At 48.0% G+C, this 24,067-nt stretch overlaps 1 protein-coding gene across 5 annotated transcripts in view; it reads right to left on the bottom strand.

Annotated features, from left to right (window-relative positions):
* The window catches only part of LOC119951693 (zinc finger protein 239-like), a 62,171-nt gene that overhangs the window by 33,340 nt on the left and 4,764 nt on the right, over positions 1–24,067 (bottom strand). For 2 of the 5 annotated variants that reach the window (XM_038774936.1, XM_038774934.1), the window contains exons 1-2: positions 7,895–8,101; positions 7,283–7,373 (exon numbers count right to left, since the gene is read on the bottom strand). The exons of 1 other annotated variant lie outside the window; for it this stretch is intronic. The gene's annotated coding sequence lies outside the window, so the exon portion shown is untranslated. Of the gene's footprint in view, positions 1–3,748; positions 4,077–7,282; positions 7,374–7,894; positions 8,113–24,067 lie in introns of those variants that run through there. 2 more of the 5 variants (XR_005457656.1, XM_038774937.1) reach the window with 2 other exon arrangements.

The raw sequence follows: 24,067 nt of genomic DNA, 5'->3' as shown, positions 1-24,067 counted from the left end.
TGGTGGAGGGGATCGGGGGGATTTTAAGGAATGGGATACATGACACCTGGTATTGGGAGGGAGGGTGCAGGCCGTGAAAATGAATGTGCTGCCAAGGTTCCTATTTGTTTTCCAAACCCTTTCACTTGAAGATCTTCTTTTGGAAACTGGAGATGGTGATCTCAAAGATTGTATGTGGGGAACTATCAGTTTAAGCCGGGGAAGATGGATGGGATGTACGGAATTGGAGGGAGGCAGGACTGGAGAGGGTCAGAGACTTGTATCTGGAAGGGCAGTTTGTGGGATTAGATGAGTTGCGAGAGGTTTGAGTTGAATTTAGGCATATTCAGGTGTGGGACTTCGCAAGAAAGGAGTGCAGGATGTTTCCCAGGTTGCCGGGAATGTCCTATTCGAGCAATTGTTGCTCCCGGACAAGTCGGGAGAGGGTAGGATTGGGAATACATACGGGTGGTTGTGGGGGGGGGGGGTTGTGTGTGATTGTGGGAGATGGGGGGGTTGGGTGTGGTTGGGGAGGGGGGGTGATGGGGCAAGTTATGGGGATCAACTGCAAGTGGGAGGAGTTGGGGGGGGAACAGATTGTGGTCTGTGGTGTGACGCAATGCGCAGGCTGAACTCAACCTCCTCTTGCGCGCGTATCAGCATGATTCAGTTGGATAGGATTAATCTGTCTCTAAATGGCTACAGAACATCCTGAAACAGGAGGGTAAACCGACAGATGCCATTGTCCACATTGGGACTAATGACATAGGCAGGAAGAAGGAAGAGGTCCTGCAAAGACAATTCAGGGAGTTAGGTCGCGAGCTAAAAAGCAGGACCTCTCGGGTAGTAATTTCGGGATTATTCCCCATGCCACGGGCTAGTGAAGCTTGGAACAGGGAGATGGTACAGTTGAACACGTGGCTAAAGAGCTAGTGCAGGAGCGAGGGCTTTAGATATTTGGATCACTGGGATGTCATCTGGGGAAGGTGGGACCTGTACAAGAACGACGGGTCGCACGTGAACTGGAGCGGTAGCTTCTGAACTAGTGTGGCAGGGGGTGGGAACTGGGCCAGTATGCCACTAAGTGCAGAGACTGCGGAAAAAAGTAAGACTGAGATAAACATGGTGCAGAGTAAGAGCAGGCAGAGGGAAGCCACAGGGATCAACAGAACTGTAGGTCTGGAGCGCATTTGCTTCAATACAACAAGTATAACAGGTAAGACAGATGAACTGAGAGCCTGGATTACTGCATGGAACTATGATGTAATTTCAATACGGAGACATGGTTAAAGAAGGGGCAGGACTAGCAGCTTAACATTCCAGGATTTTGTTATTTTGGATGGGATTGAAGGGGAAACAAGAGAGGTGGGGGAGTTGAATTGCTGATTAGGGAGCAGATCAAAGCAGTGTTCAGGGAGGACACATTGGAGGGATCTTGTCGTGAGGCATTATGGATAGAGCTCAGGAAGATGAAGGGTGAAATCATAATGTTGGGAGTGTACTGTAGACACCGCAAAAGCCTGCAGGAGACAGAGGAGCAGTTATGTCGTCAGATACTGAAAAGATGTGAAAAAAGCAGGGGAGTTGTGATGGATGATTTTAACTCCCCCCATATTAGGGACTGGTTTAGCACAGGGCTAAATAGCTGGCGTTTAAAGCCGACCAAGGCAGGCCAGCAGCACGGTTCAATTCCCGTACCAGCCTTCCCAAACAGGCGCCGGATTGTGGCGACTAGGGGCTTTTCTCAGTAACTTCATTTCTCAGTAACGGGGCAGCAGGGTAGCATGGTGGTTAGCATAAATGCTTCACAGCTCCAGGGTCCCAGGTTCAGTTCCCGGCTGGGTCACTGTCTGTGCGGAGTCTGCACGTCCTCCCCCTGTGTGCGTGGGTTTCCTCCGGGTGCTCCGGTTTCCTCCCACAGTCCAAAGATGTGCGGGTTAGGTGGATTGGCCATGCTAAATTGCCCGTAGTGTGCTAATAAAAGTAAGGTTAGGGGGGGGGGGGGTTGTTGGGTTACGGGTATAGGGGGGATACGTGGGTTTGAGTAGGGTGGTCATGGCTCGGCACAACATCGAGGGCTGAAGGGCCTGTTCTGTGCTGTACTGTTCTATGTTCTATGTTCTAAGCCTATTTGTGACAATAAGCGATTTTCATTTCATTTTCATTAACTGCGAATCCCTTACAGCCTGGGGCTCGAATGGAGAGCAGTTTGCTAGATGTGTCCTAGATGGGGCTTTTTGATACATATTTTGACAATCCAACCAAGGAGGGGGCCATACTAGACTTGGTATTGGAGAATGAGCCAGGCCAGTTGATTGATGTTTCAATGGGGGAGCATTTTGGGCTTAGAGACCACAATTCCAAAGGATTTTGAGTAGTCATGGATAAGGACAAGAGTGGCCTGCGTGAGGATGCTTAATTGGGCAAGGGCCAATTACATCCAAATTAAACAGAAACTGGGGAATGTGGATTGGGAGCGGCTCTTTGAGGGCAAATCCACGTCTGGCATGTGGGAGACTTTTAAAGGCCAGTTGATTGACGTGCAGGAGAGGCATGTTGTTGCAAAAATGAAGGATAGAAATGGCAGGATTCGGGAACCCTGGAAAAGGAAATTGTAAGCTCAATCAAAAGGAAGCATAAAAACTGACAAAGCGCTTGAGGAGTACAGTGAAAGTAGGAAGGAACTGAAACGTGGAATTAGGAGAGCTAAAAGGGGCCATGAAATTTCTTTCGCAAATATGGTCAAGGAGAATCCCAAGGCTTTTTATGCATTTATTAAGAGCAAGAGGGTAACAGGAGGAAGAGTAGGCCTGCTCAAGGACAATGGAGGGAAATTATGCATGGAACCACAGGAAGTGGGTGCGTGGAACCACAGGAAGTGGGTGAAATCCTTAATGAGTACTTTGTAGTACATGAGTAGTACATACCAGGGAGGACATGGCAGATGTTGAAGTCAGGGGTAGGTGTGTGAACATTCTGGAGAACGTCAATATATCAAAGGAGGAAGTGTTGTGTATCCTAAATTCCATTTAGGGAGACAGTCCACAGGGCCAGATGGGATCTATCCCAGGTTACTGCAGGAGGCAAGGCGAGAAATAGCTGGGGCCTTAACAGATATCTTCACATCATCTTTCATCACAGGCGAGGTTATAGAGCACTAGGGAAAAGCCAATGTTGTTCCCTTGTTTAAGAAAGGAAGCAGGGATAATCCAGCAAATTATAGGCCGGCGAGCCTGACATCAGTGGTGGGGAAACTTTTGGAAAAGATATTTAGAAAAGGGACAGGATATATGCACGTTTGGAGGAAAATGGACGAGTTAGTGACAGGCAGCATGGTTTTGAATGGGGAAGATCATGTCTCATCAACTTGATGGAGTTTTTTGAATAGGTGACAGAGAGAATTGATGAGGGAAGGGCTGTGGATGTAGTTTATATGGACTTGGTGTTTGACATGGTCCCACATGACAGGCTGGTACAAAAACGAGAATCACATGGAATTTGGGGTAGGCTGGCTAGATGGACCCAGAACTGGCTTGGTATAGAAGACAGTGTCGCGGTGGAAGTGTGTTTTTCAGAATGGAGATCTGTAGCTAGTGGTGTTCTGCAGGGATCTGTGCTGGGTACTCTGGTGTTTGTAGTATACATAAATCATCTGGAGAAAAATGTGGGTGGTCTGTTCAGTAAGTTTGCAGACAACACGAACATTGGCTGAGTTGCTGATCGAGCCGAGGATCATCAGAGGATACAACAGAATATAGATAGCTGAGACTTGGGCACAAAAATGGTAGAGGAAGTTTAATCCGGACAAATGCGAGGTGATACATTTTGGAAGATCAAATCTAGGTACGAGTTATACTGTAAATGGCAGAACGCTTTGGAACATTAACATAAGAGGGATTTGGGCGTGCTGGTCCTCAGTTCCCCAATAGTGGCAACACAGGTGGCCAAGGTGATTAAGAAGGAAATGGCATGCTTGCTTTCATCAGCCAGGGCACTGAGTTGGGAAATCATGTTGCAGCGAAATAAAACCTTGGTTCAGCCGCATTTGGAGTATTGCAGGCAGTTCTGGTCCCAACATTATCAGAAGGACGTGGAAGCTGTGGAGAGAGTGCAAAGAGAGTTCACCAGGATGTTGCCTGTACTAAAGGATGTTGGCTATGAGGAGAGGTTGAACAATGTAAGATTGTTTTCACTGGAAAGACGGAGTTGATGGGAGACCTGATAGAGGTCTACAAAATTATGAGAGGCATAGACATGTTGGATAGTCAGAGGCTTTTTCCAAGGATGGAAGTGTCAATTACAAGGGGGCACAGCTTCAAGATGAGAGGGGGAAAGCGTAAGGGAGATAGGCGGGGTTAGGTTTTTCATGCAGAGGGTAGTGGATGCCTGGAATGTGCTGCCACAGGATGTGGTGGAAGCAGGCACATTAGCAACATTTAAGAGGCATCCGGATTGGTTCATGATTAGGAAGGAAATGGATGGTTACGGACCAAGTAAGGGCAGAAGTCATTTTTTAGTTAGGGCATCATGTTCGGCACAAGCTTGGAGGGCTGAAGGGCCTGTTCCTGTGCTGTTCTTTTCTTTCCTCTTTGACTTGGGCAAGGATGAGTGGATTCTTTCAAGGGAAGGCCAACGAGTGCGAGAAATGTGGACGGGGACTGGGCTTGAGGGGTGTTGGGAAGTGATGTTTGGAACATTGTCCAAAATTATGGGAGTAGAGGTCAGGTCAGGCCCAATGCTGGTGAGCTTTGAGGTATCGGAAAAGCCGGAGCTGATGCAGGGGAGGGGCCAATGTTGTGGCCTTTGCCTCTCTAATTGCCCGGCAGAGGATATTGTTGAATTGAAGGGTGGATAGGCTACTCGGTGTGGCTGCCTGACTGGGGGTCCTGTACGGTTGGAAAAGATCAAATTTGAGTAGAGTGGGTTGAAGGAGGGCTTAAGACACTGTGGGGGTTGTTCACGATAACGTTTGATGAATTGCGGAGGAGTGGGGAGGATAGGGGCAAAAATTGTGCAAACTGTGGATTGTGAGGTTATTGCATGTGACGTTGTGCATATTACTGTTCTTTTTACACGTTTGTAATAAAGTACAGTAAAAAAAAGGTCCTGTAGCCGCTTTGAGCCCACTTGACCATAGCTCTGGGGAGGCAACATAACATCCTGGAATCTTGTTTGTGGCCACAGAAATGCCTATCTAATCTCCATACAATTCAATCCCTATTACTCTTGCATTCCCACACGTTTTACTCTTGTTTTGTGCAACAGAGGTAACTGTAGTGCAGCAAATTTGGCTGTTGCTGTTTTCCACCCCGAGAGGACATTCCCCTCAACAGTCCAAAGCGGTATATCTGTTTTGTAGAGGAATATGCACAAGAGATTGGTAACATGGTAGCACAGTGGTGGGCACAGTTGCTTCACAGCTCCAGAGTCCCAGGTTCGATTCCTGGCTTGGGTTGCTGTCTGTGCGGAATCTGCATTTTCTCCCAGTGTCTGCGTGGGTTTCCTCTGGGTGCTACGGTTTCCTCCCACAGTCCAAAGATGTGCAGGATAGGTGGATTGGCCAAGCTAAATCGCCCTTAGTGTCCAGAAAATGTTAGGTGGGGTTGCTGGGATAGGGTGGAGGTGTGGGCTTGCGTGGGGTGCTGTTTCCAAGGGCCGGTGCAGACTCAATGGGCCGAATGGCCTCCTTCTGCACTGTAAATTCTATGATTCACTGCCTGCCTAGTCCTCTTGCTCTGCCTGGTGACCACCCATTCCCTTCCTGCCTGTGTACATTTAGGTTGTGGTGTGACAACTTCCCTCTCAGTTCTATTCACAATACTCTCCGCCTGGCCCATGCTCCGTATGTCCCCAGCCACCTCTCCAACTTCAAAACCCAGGCTTTCAGGAACTGCAGCTGGAGACACTTCCGGCACACATGCTGCCCCTGGGCACTGGAAATGTACCCGACTTCCCACATAGAGAACAATGAGCACACCTTGGCTTTGAGTTGTCCTGGCATGACTTACCCCATTAAATCTTTGGAAGATCTGCAATATCAAATACTATCAATGAATCTAGGACCATTCTTCCCTGGTTCTCTTAGTTGCAGAACGATGCCTTTGCCTTTAGTGCCCGCTACAAAGTCCACACCCTGGACTCTGACGCCACCCCTGTAGCTGGTAACTCTGAGACTGTTCACAAATTTAGTTTCATATTTGATCCGAAGTTGAGTTTCCAGGAATGTTTCTGCATCAGTAAGTGGGACATGTACAGTGAGAGACTTCATCCAGGAGTGAGACACAGTGGAGTGAGTATATTTGGGAATTGGATCAAAGTCAGGATTCAGTACTGTGGGGAAAGAGGTGCTTTTTTGCTTTCGATAACTTTTTCACCCTTCAGAAAGTGGACTTGCCCTGCTGCAGGGGAAGAGGACAGTTATTTACTGAGTATTTGTGAGGCAGCAGTGGGCAAAAAAGCCAATGTGACATCACAGGAAATTGGTAAATTGATTGGTAGGTAAGTGCTCAGTTTAAGAGGCAGTATGTGAAAAACTAGCATCTCGAATAAGCAAGAAGGCAGTATCGGCTCCAGAGATTGAGGAAATGGCGAATTGTGGAGGGTTATAATAATTGGCGGGGGACTTCCTAAAGACCCAGTGGATGCCGGGAAAACAGGATAAGAACTAATTAGTGCTGCTTTCTCACCAAACAAGGCCGTGGCAGCAACTGCCTGAGTTGGAGGCACCGAGTTAATGGATGCCTATTTCATAGAAGGCCTACATATAAAGGTAAGGAAGTAATCTAAAATAGAATTGATTTAATGTACGAGCAGGAAAGACATGGCAGGACACCTCAGCCGAGTGAAATGTGTGTGTTGTAACATGTGCAAACTCATAGGCAATACTAGTGTCCAAAATGGCTACATGCACAGGATGTGCCACCAGTTGCAGGAACAGGATGTCCAGGTTTCAGAGCTCAAGCGACAGCTGCAGTCAAGGTGGCCCATTCCCAAGGCTGAGAGCTATGTGGATAGCACGTTCAGAGAGGTGGTCATACCGTAACTTAAGGGCCCTATGTCCGGTCAGATGACCAGAATTCCAGCATCTCTCCACATTATTGACATCTCCTTTACCTCACATCCTGTGCATGGAGTCCCATTCAGTCACCCATCACCCTGTCGTCACTGAGCTTCACAGACTCCCAGTTAAACATAACATCAATTTAAAATTTACATCCTTCTTTCCAAATCCCTCCATGATATTGTTCCTCCCTATTTCCAGTTACATAATGTTTGAGGTTTTTTTCCCCACAGACACACTTACATTCAGGTTCTGATGAAACAGGTGACACTGTCAGGTTTCGATCTGGCACCTGGTTTGAGTTGCCACCTTTAATTCCTAATCTTCTATTATTCTGCAAGTAAAAATCAGCAGTCAGTCCAGGATTGAAATTGGAGAAGTGACAAACATATCTCCTGGTTTGAGTTGTGTGTGTGTAAACCCTCCCCTCTTCTGAACCCCTGTAAAAGGGGTTTTAAAAAACTGTATGGGCAGCACGGTAGCACAGTGGTTAGCATTGTTGCTTTACAGCACCAGGGTCAACTCCTGGCAGAGTCTGCGTGGGTTTCCTCCGGGTGCACCAGTTTTCTCCCACAAGTCCCGAAAGACCTACTGTTAGGTGAATTGGACATTCTGAATTCTCCCTCCATGTCCCGAACAGGAGCCAGAATGTGACGACTATGGGCTTTTCACAGTAACTTAATTGCAGTGTTAATAAAAGTCTACTTGTGACAATACAGAGCATTATTATATTATTAAAGGAATTTCCAATTCCAAGAGTAGGATAGAAATTCACAACATTTATTCCTCCTGGAGAAGGATGACCGTGCCTGCGCCCTGCTGTACATTGCCCCCTATAAAAATGGCGGTTATTACCTCGGGGCCTCCTACTCAAACAGTTCCTGCTGCTGCCCCATTTAATTCGAATACGGCAGCAATTTGTTCTCAGTTGGGATTTTCGGCATCCACCGTGTGTTTATGAAGCCTCCCCATCCACTCCCCATACACTCCACTACCTCCAGAATTCGCCGTTTCTTGCAATCTCCAGAGGTAACGTTTCTGCCTTCTTGCTGCTGCTGCCCGCCACTGCGCATGTGCCAATCAGAAATGACATTGCGCATGCTCTATTTTAAAAACCGACTCCAATCATTGGGCAGCCACCTCCTGTTCTGACGACAGGGGGCATTCTGATTCGCTGCGAACGCCCACCATTGAAATATGACATTGTTGAATAAACAATATGTTTTGTCATTTTAGTAGCATTTGATCCATTGGACCAAGGTCTGAAAATATGAAAATAACTAATGTAGGAACAAAATTTTGCAGGAGCCAGAGTTCTGTCCTAGTTGTAATTGAGCAGACGTGTACAATTAATGTTAAACTCACTGGAGTCTCAGCTATTGTAATGATCATGGGCGGGATTCTCCGAGCCCCGCGCCGGGCCAGAGAATCGCTGCAGCCACGCCATGCCACAGCGACGCGGGCATGCGATTCTCCGAGGAGCAGAGACTGGGCGCCATTTGCGCCGGCACATTTGGCGCGGCGCCGGTCGCGAGCCGCTTTCCGTGGCCGGGCTGCCAATTCTCCGGCCTTGATGGGCCGAGCGGCCACGTGGAAACTGTAGAGTCCTGCCGGCGCCCTCCACACCTGCTCGCAGCCGGCAGGAACTCTGCGTGCAGGGTCGAGGGGCGGCCTGTGGGGGGCGAGGAGGGCTCCTTCACCGGGGGGGGGCCTCCGATGTGGTCTGGCCCGCGAACGGGGCCCACCGATCAGCGGGCCGGCCTCTCCAGCCCCGGCCCTATTTTGTTATGCGGCCGACCCCGAACCCTCGCGCCATGTTGCATCGGGGCCGGCGCGTTGAGGAAGTCCCCCGCGCATGCGCGGATTGGCGCGGAGCCACTGCACATGCGCGGGTTGGGTCGCCCAATTGGCGCCGGGAAGGGAGGCTGGAGCGGAGTGAACCGCTCTGTAGTGCCTGCACCCGTTTTGCACGGTCATGAAATGCAACGCGTTCACAACAGTACGGACACTCTGCCTCCATTTCGGACAATCCCACCCCAGGTTCTTCTCCCTCACGGAACATTTAAGCTGTTGCTTGAGAATAAGAATGCACTGATTGTGGATCAAATCCTTTAACTTTGAAAGCTGGAATGTAAATTGGGGGGGGGGGGGGGGGGGGGTGGGAGGCCGGATGAATAAATCTTGCAGAGCTGAAGTATCTAAATGGAATGGCTGAGTGAATTTTCTTTTTCTTTTCTGCTTATGAGTATTCATTTCATACTCAGTAATTTTACCCCTGTGTTCCCAGCTGAGACATGGATCTTAAACCTTCTTTTGATGGATTCCATATTCACAACACTGCAGATCTTGGGCATGTGAAATCACAACAGAAAATACTGCAAATTTCGTTGATCTTTCATCAGAACTGAACTGTATCAGTGCTGATACCTGAGGTGGTAATTCAGTTCCTCATTCCACAGACATTGCCAGATGTGAAGCATTTTCTGTTTCTCACTGGATGATCCTGAATTATGCATCTGCTTTCCTGGTGACTAATTTACATTTATTCTCTTCTACCCACAAGTGGGAATATCTTCTGCTTGTCTATCCTTACAAACCCTTTCAGGGGAGGGGATGGCGTAATGGCATTGCCACTGAACTAGTACTTCAGAGACCCAGGGTAATGCGCTGGGGTCCCGCGGTGGGGAATCCCACCACAGCAGATGGTGAAATTCAACGTCATTAAAAGTCTGGAATAAAATTCTAACCATTCCTCTAGGCAATGAAATCTGCCATCTTTACCTGGTTTAGACTACATTTGACGCCTTCATGTGACTCCAGACCCACACAGCGATGCAGTTGACTCTTTAAGTGGCCAAGCAAGTCACTCAGTTCAAAGGCAATTGGGGATGGGCACCAAATGCTGACCAGGCCAGCGGCGCCTGCATCCCAAGAACAAAAGGCTGCAATCAGTTCAGCTCTCACTCGCCAGAGACAACACATTCAGTCAGTTTTGAGAGATATAACTACTTACATAATGACAATGTTGCTGCCATGTTTTGATTCAGGAACCTTCTGTGTGTGAATGACTGTGCACCATGCTGCCATACAGAAACTTTGCACCGTGAAGAGTCCAATAGAGCTATCTGGAATTGGAAACTGTGGAGTCATGCACTTTAGTTCTTTGTTTGGAAGAAATAGAATTCAGATGTTCTCATTAGGAATGGTGAGATAGAACGATCAACAATACCAGCATCAAACAACAACGCATTATGAGAAGATTTTCCACCCATCATGTGGGCAGAATTAGCTGAGCACAGATAAATTAGAGGATCATGGGGTTCAAGTAGATGGAGATAAAGGGAGGAGTGAGGCCACGAAAGAATTTGAACACAAGCATCAGAATTTTAAAGTAAAGCCAGTAATTTAACAGAAGACAATGTCGGTCAGAGAGCAGCGAGGTGACTGGGGGAATGAGATTTGAGTTAACATACCAAATCTTTGGAATGACCTCACGTTTACAGAGGGTACAATGTATACTTAAATTCCAGAACTCAGATTCTTTTGGACCAGCACTACCCTGTTTCCAAACCCAATATTTATTGTTTACACTCCTGTATCATCTTTTATGACACTTCCTTGTGTGTTTTGATACACTACTTAGTGTAATATGTGTTACTCAAAACTTGGTTGCTGATGAGATCTTCTAAATCTCAATGAAGAAGACTCAAACTCGTCCAGTAGTAATAAAAGGTTTATTGAGTAACTGTAACAATAATTGTGTGAGTTCTTTATTTTAACATTGATACCAGTGATAAGGTCAAGAAGATCTAACTACAGTAACTTCACTAACCATCTGAGCTAATCTAATATTCCTGACCTGGTCACAGTACACCCGAAAGAGAGAGAGAGAAAGGCACAATGCGGTTGCTTTTATACCCCTGTTGGTCCGGCCCTCTAGTGATCATCTGGTGCTACTGATTGATGCGACCATTAATTCACGTGAGACAGAGAGTGGATGTAAACTGTGGCTTTAATCGACTAGAACAGTGCCTGCCTGCAACTGCTCTGCTAGTGAGAGCTGCCTACAGGGCCCCTGCCCTTTATACCTCCCATCAAGGGGCGGAGCCCACAAGGGCACCAACATGATACATTCTATGTAATATCGTGCAATGGTCCAGAGGTGGAGCCCACATGGGCAACAGCGTGATACAGTGTAATACATGGTGAATGGTTAATACAATACATTCACCACATTCACCCCCTGTTAAAAAATTGAAGTTCGGCGGGGTGAAGGGTTCACAGGTTCAGCCTGTCCGGCACCCTGATCATGCGCTGTGATCGCCGAAGCTCTGGTTTCACAGCTGGCCCGGGTGTCGAACTCATCCGTGTGGGCATGGGTGGTAAAGCCGCCAGTGCGGGCACAGATGTGGACTCCGGGAGCGTGTCTTCTGGAGCTTCGTTCCTGTGGGTCGCTAAGGGGGGAGGGGTGACAGGAGGTGGTGCGGGTGCCATGTGGGGGCGGGTGCGCTGGCCGGCATATGTTGGGGGAGGGGGGGTAGGTTGGGGTGACGGTGGTAGTGGAACCTGCGGGTGCCAGGTCCCGGAGGGAAACCGTATGCTGTCGGCCGTTGGGGTGTTCTATGTATGCGTACTGGGGGTCGGTGTGAAGGAGCTGGACCCTCGACCAGGGGGTCGGACTTATTGTTCCTGATGTGTTTGCGGAGTAGGACGGGCACCGGTGTCTTCAGCCAGGACGGAAGCGAGACCCCGGAGGTGGATTTCTTGGGGAAAACAAACAGGCTGTCATGAGGGGTCTCGTTCGTGTCCGTGCAAAGGAGGGACCTAATAGAGTGGGAGAGTGGGAGATTCCTAGACCGTAGGGCGAGGAGGACGGCCTTCCAGACCATCATGGTCTCCCTTTCCACCTGCCCGTTTCCCCGGGGGTTATAACTGGTAGTCCTGCTCGAGGCGACGCCCTTACCGAGCAGGTACTGACGCAGTTTGCCGTTCATAAGCAAGGAGCCCCGGTCACTGTGGACGTAAGAGGGGAATCCGAACAAGGGGAAGACACTATGCAGGGCCTTAATGATGGTGGCCGCGGTCATGTCGGGGCAGGGGATCAGGGGATTGCAAAGGGGAAACGGGAGAACTCATCAACGACATTGAGGAAATACGTGTTGCGGTTGGTAAAGGGGAGGGGCCCTTTGAAGTCAATACTGAGGCGCTCAAAGGGCCGGGATGCCTTCACCAGGTGGGCCTTATCCGGTCGATAGAAGTGTGGCTTGCACTCCGCCCTGTTCATGGCCCTGACCTCCTCGGTGGAGTAGGGCAGGTTGCAGGCCTTGATGTAGTGGAGAAGCTGGGTGACCCCCGGGTGGCAGAGGTCATCGTGGATGGCCCGGAGCCGGTCATTTTGAGCGCTGGCGCACATGCCGCGGGACAGGACATCTGGGGGCTAGTTGAGCTTCCCAGGATGATACACTATATTGTAATCATAGGTGGAGAGCTCGATCCTCCACCTCAAGATCTTATCGTTCTTGATCTTGCCCCGCTGTGTATTATCAAACATGAAGGCTACAGACCTTTGGTCGGTGACGAGGGCAAATCTCCTACCAGCGAGGTAGTGCCTCCAGTGCCGCACAGCTCCACAATGGCTTGGGCTTCTGTTTCGACTGAGGAGTGTTGAATTCCGGAGGCGTTGAGGGTAAGGGAACAAAATGCTACTGGACTGCCCGCCTGGTTAAGGGTGGCGGCGAGGGTGACTTCTGACACCTCGCTCTTCACCTGGAAGGGGACGGATTTGGCAATATCTGCCTTGATGCGGCTGAAGTCCTGTCTGTCCTCAGCCGCCAGTGAGGAGGTGGGAGCCTTGATCAGTGGGCGGGCTTTATCCGCATAGTTGGGGACCCACTGGGAGTAACAGGAAAAGAATCCGAGGCACCTTTTCAGGACCTTGGGGCAGTGGGGGAGGGTGAGTTGCAGGAGGGAGCGCATACGGTCGGGACCGGGTCCTAGAACTCCATTTTCCACGACATAGCCGAAGATGGCTAGTCTGGTTGTGCGGAAAACGCATTTCTCCTTGTTATAAGTGACGTTGAGGGTTTGGCGGTTTGGAGAAATTTCTGGAGGTTGGTGTCGTGGTGCTGCTGGTCGTGGCCACAGATGGTGACATTGTCCAAGTACGGAAATGTGGACCGCAGCACTTACTGGTCCATCATTCGGTTCATCGTTCTTTGGAAGACCGAGACCCCGTTTGTGATGCCGAAGGGAACCCAGAGGAAGTGGAAGAGGCGGCTGTCTGCCTCAAGGGCTGTGTAGTGGTGGTCCTCCGGGCGGATTGGGAGCTGGTTTTATGCAGACTTCAGATCCACCGTGGAGAACACTCAGTAGTGTGCGTTCTGGTTAACCATGTCTGCCATCCGGGGAAGGGGGTACGCATCGAGGTGCATGTACCGGTTTATAGTTTGGCTGTAGTCTACAACCATCCGGTTCTTTTCCCCGGTCCTGACGACCACCACCTGAGCTCTCCAGGGGCTAGTGCTGGCCTCGATGATCCCTTCCCGCAAGAGTCGCTGGACCTCGGACCTGATAAAAGTCCTGACCTCGATGCTGTACCGCCTGCTTCTGGTGGCGACTGGCTTACAGTCGGCGGTGAGATTTGCGAAGAGCGGGGAAGGGTCGACTTTCAGAGTCGCGAGGCTACATACGGTGAGTGGGGTTAGGGGCCACTGAACTTCAGTGTTAGGCTCCTGAGGTTGCACTGGAAGTCCAGTCCCAACAGGAGAGAAGCGCAGAGGTCGGGGAGTACATATAGTTTAAAATTGGCGTACTCGCTGCCCTGTATTACATAGAATATGTAGTTGGACCTGACTCCAGCCACGCAGGCATCCCGGACTGCGAGTTCCATATGTTAAGTGGCCGTAATGGCTTGGTAGTTGCAGCATCGCGTGAGGACTTTGAGGTCACGTAGGTACTCCTCCAGCGATTCCCGGGGGCGTTGGCGGCGAGTGGTGAGGAGATGCCGCGCGTTCACCTCGTTCACTGGCCTTGCATATAGGTGCTTCAGCATCGCGAGGGCGTCCACGTATGTGGAGACTTCCTCGAGTTGTACTGAGATTCGATGGCTCACCCGGGCGTGGAGGAGGCTCAGCTTCTGATCATCGGTGATGTAAGGCGAGGAGGAGGTAGTGAGGTAGGCCTCAAAACATCGGAGCCAGTGCGAAAAAATCCCTTTGGCTTCCGCGGCCTGTGGGTCGAGTTCCAGTCGGTCAGGTTTGAGGGCCGATTCCACAGTGGTGTTGTAGTCGATTAAATTGATGCGACCATCAATTCACGCAAGACAGAGTGGATGTAAACTGTGGCTTTAATCGACTAGAACAGTGCCTGCCTGCGACTGCTCTGCTAGTGAGAGCCGCCTACAGGGCTGCTGCTCTTTATACCTCCCATCAAGGGGCTGAGCCCACAAGGGCACCAACATGATACATTCTATGTAACATAGTACAATGGTCCATAGGTGGAGCCCACATGGGCAACAACGTGATACAGTGTAATACATGGTGAATGGTGAATACAATACGTTCACCACAATGATTACACATTAACCCCTTATGTACATGCACATACAGAGATCACTACCGTATTTTCATCCTTCGGAATGTATGAAATGAACTGCACAAATTAATATTTTTATTTCAAAAATCATACAAGAATCCTCACCTAAACCTTCATGTCATTGAATCTGGGAAACTTGTAATTTTCACACACTGAGCATGGACCCTGCAGAAGCTCCTGCAACACTTTCAATATTGTACTTGTTAACTCAGTGTTTTTTAAAAAAACAAGAACAAAGAAAAGTACAGCACAGGAACAGGCCCTTCGGTCATCCAAGCCTGTGCCGATAATGATGCCCTAAATGAAAAAAAAGCTTCTGCCCTAAAGACTCAGTCTTTATCCCTCTATTTCTTTCCTATTTATGTGCTCACCCAGATACTTCTTAAATGTTGCTAATGTGCCTACTTCCACCATATCTTCTGGCAGAGTGTTCCAGGCACCCAACACCCTCTGCATGAAAAGCGTACCCCGCACATCTCCCTTAAACTTTCTCCCTCTCACCTTTGACCTGTGTCCCCTTGTAATTGTGGAAAATGCCTCTGACTATCCACCATGTCTATGCCTCTCATAATTCTTTGACCTCAAACAGGTCTCCCCTCTGCCTCCATCTTTCCAGTGAAAAGAATCATAGTTGATCCAATATCTCCTCATAGCCAACACCCTCTGGACCAGACAACATCCGAGTGAGCATTCTTTGCACTCTCTCCACAGCTTCCACGTCCTTCTGATAATGTGGTGACCAGAACTGCACGCAATACTCCAAATGTGGCCTAACCAAGGTTTTATATAGCTGCAATGTTATTTCTCAACTCTTGTACTCAATGCCCCAGCTGATGAAGGCAAGTGTGTCATGTGCTTCTTAATATCATCTTGGCCACCTTTTCGGGGACTCTGAAAAAGAGATTGGAACAATAAATTGAATCGGACATAAATGTGGGGAATTGATGAAAGAAAAAAGGTATTGAGACTAACTGGGTAGTTCTTTGAAAACAAGCTGGCACAGATATAATGGGGAAAATGGCCTCCTCTTGAACTATCCCATTTTGCGATTCCTTTGCTGACCAATTTCTCTACAACATTCCTAAAAATCCAAACCACATTCGACGTGTGCAAAACATGGTCATGAATTGTAGCATGACAAAACAGTTTGGAATGCTATGCAGTCCCTTTGGGTTGCTGTCAGCGGAGTGGTCCTGTAGGGTAGTGGTTATCAGGATCTCTTCACACGAGAAAAGTCCCGGTTTGACCCAGGCAAAAGATTTGTCGAATTATTTTAATTTCAGAGTGAGGAACAGTTCAAAAATGTGTGCATTTATTGCTGAAAGTTAATTGATTTGCTGCATTTTCCCAGCATTTTCAGGAGTTAGTCTGTTTTTAAAAAAAGACGAGGTCTGTGATAGAGAGCAAGGCACGATGGATTATCTGACACAAGGAATGATGAACAAGAAAACATTGAGCTGGTTATGAAGGAGCCCGAGTGGTCTAATGGTTCAGATTCAATGGGCGAGATTCTCCGCAAATGCGGAGAGTCGTAAAGGCTGCCGTGAAACTGGGCGTGTTTCACGGCAGCCTTCACGCCCATTCCCGGGACCCGATTCTCCCACCCCCCCCCCAATCGGGGCTAGGAGCGGGACCCCAGGAATCACGGCGTCGCGGCCTTAACGACCGTCGTTAAGGCCGCGCGCCAAGATGACGCGCGGCCGGCTCCAACCCGCGCATGCGCGGGTGACGTCATCACGCCATTGACGGAACCCGCGCATGCGCGGTTCCGCATTTCTCCACCGCCACCCGACAAGATGTGGCGGCTTGATCTTGTCGGGCGGCGGAGGGGAAATAGTACGTCCCTTTTGGACGCAGGCGTGACGATCGTTGGGCACCGATCGCGGGCCTGTCCCCTCCCGAGCACAACGGTGGTGCTCTCGCCCCAAGCAGGCCTCTGGATGCCCTAAACGGGCATCTAGCGCCCGTTTTTACAATGGCAGCAAGCAAGTGTGTTTGCTGCTGTGAAAAAACGGGTGTAAAGGCCCGGCCGCTCAGCCCATCGGCCGCGGTGAATCGCCGCTCGCCTTAAAAAACGGCGAGCAGCGATTCGTGACGTGGGTCGGGCGAGGGGGGGAGAATAGCGGGAGGGCGTGAAAAATGTCGGGAGGCCCTCCCGCTATTCTCCCAACTGGCGTGGGCAGCGGAGAATCGAGCCCAATGTTTTTACCTCCAGGACCCGGGCGCAAAGGCAGGTGACAAACGGTTAACTAAAAATAACATTTTGCAGTAGAAAATGTTCTTAAGTTCAATTGAGCTGAGGGAAGAAATGGTTAAAGTGATGAAGGTCAGCTAATTGAGCAAGTTGCTTTCAGATTCCCTGGTGTTCTAATGGTTAGGATTTGGTGCTTTCACTGCTGCTGTCTGGGTTTGATTTGCGGCTGGGAATGATACCTTCTCCCCGCTGTATTAACTGCTACAGTGAAAAGGAATTCCTCATTTAGCAACACCGAATCCTGCAACGTCTGTGGAGTGAGAAACAGCTGATCTTTCACCGGAGCTGGAAAAGTCAGCGATGTGACAGGTGGGAAACAAGTTCATAGCAATGATTTTGTGGAGCTCGAGGGCAAAACTTTCTATTCCTATTTTGTTATGTTTTAATTCAGTGCCGATGTCACTCAGGGCAATAGTTACTGTTGTGTTCCATGACCTTGTCTAGCAATGATGCTACTGAACTGCTGGTGACTTAGCCAGAATGATCATTTATTAATGTACACGTGGTTACAATACAAATCTTATACAAATCAAATTATCACAGGGTTACTTTAGACTCTCCTGGAACTACTCTAATGTGTGACTGTCTTTGTGTACGCTTTACAATCTTCTCCTAGTTGCTGAATGTCATGTGCTGATGGGAGGTCACACTGCTGAGTACATATAATATTATCCATGGGCATATCACCACATCCTTAGGAGATATTGATGTTTATGTACAAACGTGATTACTATCTTAACTTTGCACATTTGTGATATGCATAAACAATATAGAGAAATGTAACTGGAGTGTCCATGAACATGAGCTGCCTGGTTGGTGTCTGTCCCTTTCACACAGTTCTTGTGCCTCCCTCACGGGCTCGCCCATGTGATTACTTGGTATGTTGCCAGTCTTTTTGAAGACTGGTTTGCATGTCAGTCTCTTGCTTCGTATCGTTTTTACACCATGCTTTTTGAAGGCATGTATCCGTGATGGCCACACATGCGTCAACAGCTTCTTCTGCTTTCATTGTTTCTTCCCAACACGGTAGCATATTGGTTAGCACAATTGCTTCACAGTTCCAGGGTCCCAGTTGCGATTCCCGGCTTCGGTCACTGTCTGTGCGGAGTCTGCACATTCTCCCTGTGTGTGTGTGGGTTTCCTCCGGGTGCTCCGGTTTCCTCCCACAGTCCAAAGATGTGCAGGTTAGGTGGATTGGCCATGCTAAATTGCCCTTAGTGTTGGGTGGGGTTACTGGATTATGGGGATAGGGCAGAGGTGTTAGCTTTGGTAGGGTGCTCTTTCAAGGGGCTGGTGCGGACTCGATGGGCTGAGTGGCCTCCTTCTGCACTGCAAATGCTTTGATTCCCACGATGCTGTTTGCTGCTTCGTTGTATGTTTTCTGTTTCTTCTGTCTCTGGCTCGTCTTTCACAACATTAACATCTTCTCTTTTGTTTTTGTCAGTGGGATGAGCTAGCTGTCCCACTCTTCTCTTTTTTTTGATTTAACAATTATCTGGAAAATTCTTTTCTTTTTATGTTTTGGTTTGGCAACCCCTGTTTTGGTGCTGGTCTGCACCCTGTGCACAGACTTATGCAGATCCTCAGTTGGGACCTGCGATGCAGGTGAGAGCGAGGGTCCTGTGTGTGACTGGTTTTGTCGTGAGTTGTGTAATGTCCTCTAGTGGTCGTGCCACAGCCGGGTTTTCTGATTAACCCCTGAGTTACATGTCAGTCTACACATCATTACATCTCCCTTATTTTTTACATTACAGGTGTGGTACTAGGGGAATTGTGTGACAAAGCGAGATGTAATGATATGATAACAGAAGAACATAAGAACATAAGAACTAGGAGCAGGAGTAGGCCATCTGGCCCCTCGAGCCTGCTCCGCCATTCAATGAGATCATGGCTGATCTTTTGTGGACTCAGCTCCACTTTCCGGCCTCAACACCATAACCCTTCATCCATTTATTCTTCAAAAAACTATCTATATCTTAAAGATATTTAATGAAGGAGCCTCTACTGCTTCACTGGGCAAGGAGTTCCATAGATTCACAACCCTTTGGGTGAAGAAGTTCCTCCTAAACTCCGTCCTAAATCTACTTCCCCTTGTTTTGAGGCTATGCCCCCTAGTTCTGCTTTCACACGCCAGTGGAAACAACCTGCCCGCGTCTATCCTATCTATTCTATTCATAATTTTATATGTTTCTATAAGATCCCCCCTCATCCTTCTAAATTCCAATGAGTACAGTCCCAGTCTACTCAACCTCTCCTCGTAATCCAACCCCTTCAGCTCTAGGAGTAACCTAGTGAATCTCCTCTGCACACCCTCCAGTGCCAGTATGTCCTTTCTCAGGTAAGGAGACCAAAACTGAACACAATACTCCAGGTGTGGCCTCACTAACACTTTATACAATTGCAGCATAACCTCCCTAGCCTTAAAATCCATTCCTCTAGCAATGAAGGACAAAATTCCATTTGCCTTCTTAATCACCTGTTGCACCTGTAAACCAACTTTTTGCAACTCATGCACTAGCACACCAAGGTCTCTCTGCACAGCAGCATCTATTAATATTTTATCATTTAAATAATAATCCTGTTTGCTATTATTCCTACCAAAATTTATAACCTCACATTTGTCAACATTGTATTCCATCTGCCAGACCCTAGCCCATTCCTTTAACCTATCCAAATTCCTCTGCAGACTTCCAGTATCCTCTGCACTTTTCGCTTTACCACTCATCTTAGTGTCGTCTGCAAACTTGGACACATTGCCCTTGGTCCCCAACTCCAAATCATCTATGTAAATTGTGAACAATTGTGAGCCCAACACTGATCCCTGAGGGACACCACTAGCTACTGATTGCCAACCAGAGAAACATCCATAACTCCGCACTCTTTGCTTTCTATTAATTAACCAATCCTCTATCCATGCTACTACTTTACCCTTAATGCCATGCATCTTTATCTTATGCAGCAACCTTTTGTGTGGCACCTTGTCAAAGGCTTTCTGGAAATCCAGATAAACCACATCCATTGGCTCCCCATTATCTACTGCACTGGCAATGTCCTCAAAAAATTCCACGAAATTGCAATTTCCCTAGCCATCTCTTTTAGCACTTTGGGATGCATTCCATCAGGGCCAGGAGACTTGTCTACTTTTAGCCCCATTGGCTTGCCCATCACTACCTCCTTAGTGATAACAATCCTCTCAAGGTACTCACCTGTCATAGCCTCATTTCTGTCAGTCACTGGTATGTTATTTGTGTCTTCCACTGTGAAGACCGACCCAAAAAACCTGTTCAGTTCCTCAGCCATTTTCTCATCTCCCATTATTAAAACTCCCTTCTCATCCTCTAAAGGACCAATATTTACCTCAGCCACTCATTTTTGTTTTATATATTTGTAGAAACTTTTACTATCTGTTTTTATATTCTGAGCACGTTTACTCTCATAATCTATCTTACTCTTCTTTATAGCATTTTTGGTAGCTTTCCGTTGCCCCCTAAAGATTTCCCAGTACTCTCGTCTCCCACTAATCTTTGCCACTTTGTATGCTTTTTCCTTCAATTTGATACTCTCCCTTATTTCCTTAGATATCCACGGTCGATTTTCCCTCTTTCTACCGTCCTTCCTTTTTGTTGGTATAAACCTTTGCTGAGCACTATGAGAAATCGCTTGGAAGGTTCTCCACTGTTCCTCAACTGTTCCACCATAAAGTCTTTGCTCCCAGTCTACCTTAGCTAGTTCTTCTCTCATCCCATTGTAATCTCCTTTGTTTAAGCACAAAACACGAGTATTTGATTTTACCTTCTCACCCTCCATCTGTATTTTAAATTCCACCATATTGTGATCGCTCCTTCGGAGAGGATCCCTAACTATGAGATCATGAATCAATCCTGACTCATTACACAGGACAAGCTCTAGGACCGCTTGTTCCCTCGTAGGTTCCAATACATACTGTTCTAGTAAACTATCACGGATACATTCTATAAACTCCTCCTCAAGGCTGCCTTGACCGACCTGGTTAAACCAATCAACATGTAGATTAAAGTCCCCCATGATAACTGCTGTACCATTTCTACATGTATCCGTTATTTCTTTGTTTATTCCCTGCCCCACCATAATGTTACTATTTGGTGGCCTATCGACTACTCCTATCAGTGACTTTTTCGCCTTACTATTCCTGATTTCCATCCAAATGGTTTCAAATTATCCTCCCATAGCACCGATGTCATCCCTTAATATTGCCCAGATGTCATCCTTAAATAACAGAGCTACACCACCTCCCTTACCATCCACTCTGTCCTTCCGAATAGTTTGATACCCTCGGATATTTAACTCCCAGTTGTGACCATCCTTTAACCATGTTTCAGTAATGGCCACTAAATCATAGTCATTCACGATGATTTGCGCCATCAACTCATTTACCTTATTCCGAATACTACGAGCATTCAGGGAAAGTACACTTATGTTGGCTTTTTTACCTCTGTTTTGAATCTTAACACCTCGATCAGTAACCTCTCCTAAGTTATATTTCCTCTTAGCTTTTCTCCTAATTTTCCTTGTCGTTGAACCCATATCTTTTGTAACAACCTGCCGCACTGCTTACCATTAATGTTTTTACTTCCGTGTTATTCCTTTTAGTATTACTGGGCCTATTCACTGAGCTCCCCTCAGTCACTGTACCTTGTACTGTCGTCCTTTTTGATTTTTGACTATGGCTTCTCTGCCTTGCACTTTACCCCTTACTTCCTTTTGCTTCGGCCCTGTTTTACTACCTTCCAACTTTCTGCATCAGTTCCCATCCCCCTGCCACTTTAGTTTAAACCCTCCCCAACAGCTCCAGCTGTTGTACAATCTTTATATACAGAGCAAACAAGGAAGAGAAAATGTTCACAGGTTCAGTCTTTGAGGCTCCCACCTCATCCTTGTTGGCCTCCTGAGAGGTGGTGGCAGAGACGTCGGTGGCGTGATCATTGTGTGTGTCTCACGACCAGTGGAAACAAATGGTAGTGAAGGGGCGATATGTGCCGGCCATATTTTCTGAAATGCCCTTCGATTTTTGCTACCATGGTACCATCAGCCATTTGTATCACGTAGGATCTGGGTGCAGCTTGTCGAATAATAACAGCTGGAGCAGACCAGCCACCATCAGGTATTCTGATTCTGACGGTGTCTGCTGGAGATAGCGTGTGCAGATCAGTTGCATGTTTGTCATAATGATGCTTCTGACCATCACAAAGCCATCGCATCTTGTGTACCACCGGTAGGAGATGTGGATTAGGCATTTGTAGGGCCAGAAGCGTTGTTCGCAGGTCCCTGTTCATCGGCAGTTGAGCCAGTGACATGCTAGATGCTAAAGGAGCAGCACGATACGAGAGTAGTGCTAGATGAATGTCTGATGCAGAATCCAACGCTTTGTTGATGAGCTGTTTGACTTTGTGCACCCCCTTTTCCACCTTGCCGTTGGACTGTGGGTAGTGCGGACTAGAGATGACGTGCTTGAAATTGTAGCACTTTGCAAACGTGGTCCATTCTCGACTGTGAAAGGATGGTCCATTGTCAGTCATGACCGTTTTTGGGATACCATGACGAGAGAAAGTCTCTTTGCCCGCTTTGATCTCGGTATGTGAGGTGAGGTCAGTCAGCTTCAGTACTTCAGGGAAGTTCGAGTAGTAGATATCATAGGTAGATATCATAGAATTTACAGTGTAGAAGGAGGCCATTCGGCCCATCGAGTCTGCACCGGTTCTTGGAAAGAGCACCCGACCCAAGGTCAACACCTCCACCCTATCCCCATAACCCAGTAACCCCACTCCCCACTAAGGGCAATTTTGCACACTAAGGGCAATTTATCATTGCCAATCCACTGAACCTGCACATCTTTGGACTGTGGGAGGAAACCGGAGCACCCGGAGGAAACCCACGCACACACGGGGAGGATGTGCAGACTCCGCACAGACAGTGACCCAAGCTGGAATTGAACCTGGGATCCTGGAGCTGTGAAGCAATTGTGCTATCCACAATGCTAGTAGTATGAGTAGTACGTAGACACGTCCATTGGAGTGGATGAGGTCAATGCCTACCTTGGACCACGGAGAGGTTTCCACGTTGTGTGGCTGCAGAGCCTCGTTACACTGCCAAAAGAGGTGGACTGGTTGGAACCTCTGGCAAGTCTTACAGCTCAAGATCATGTCCGTGATGTCCTGATTGATGCCAGGCCAGTAGACGGCTTGTCTGAGTGAGACAACGCCTCGGCAATGATGAGATCCTTACCAAGTGTGTATATAAGATTGAAGTCATACCTTCTAAGTTTAAGTAGAATTCTCCGTAGCCGAGAAGTCATGTCATTGAGATTCTATGTGTGATGTGGGCCAGAGGTCTGTCGTCTGTTTCAACGGTGAATGTTGGTAGGCCGTAGATGTAATCATGAAATTTCAAAATGCCTGTGAGAAGGCAGAGGCACTCCTTTTCAATTTGAGCGTACTGAGTCTCTGTCAGTGTCATTGCACGTTATGCATCTGCTACTGGGACCCATGACGAGGTGTCATCTTTCTGCAGCAACACTGCTCCAATGCCATCCTGACTGGCGTCAGGCGAAACCTTGGTTTCACGATCAGGGTTATAGATCGTTAAAACGGGCACTGTGGTCAGCTTTGCCTTCAACTCCAACCACTTGTTCTGATGTTCTGTCTTCCATTCGAAAGAGGTGGACTTCTTTATCAGTTGTCATAGAGGCATGGTATGTGCAGCCAAATGTGGGATAAATGTGCCTAAAAAATTTACCACTCCAAGGAAGCGAAGTACCGCTTTCTTGTCCTCGGGGACCTTTATCGCTTCAATGGCCTTTATCTTGTCTGTGTCGTGGTGTACACCATGTTCCATTATCTGGTTGCCCAGGAATTTGAGTGTGGACATTCCAAAGCTGCATTTGGATCTATTTAACTTGAGGCCATGCTCATGTATGCGTCTGAATAACCTCTTCAGTCACGACACATGTTCCTCTGGAGTCGAGGACCAGATGATAACGTCATCCACATAGACACAAATTCCATCTATCCCTTCCATCATCTGTTCCATGATGCGGTGGAAGATTTAGGATGCCGAGATGATCCCAAATGGCATTCAACTGTAGCAGAATCTGCCAAAAGGCTTGTTGAAGGTGCAGAGCTTTCTGCTGGATTCTTCTAGTTGGA

Source organism: Scyliorhinus canicula, chromosome 17 (genome assembly GCF_902713615.1).
Source record: "Scyliorhinus canicula chromosome 17, sScyCan1.1, whole genome shotgun sequence".
Classification (NCBI taxonomy): Eukaryota; Metazoa; Chordata; class Chondrichthyes; order Carcharhiniformes; family Scyliorhinidae; genus Scyliorhinus; species Scyliorhinus canicula.
Note: the sequence above shows the minus strand (reverse complement) of the source record. Positions and strands in the feature narration are given on the sequence as shown.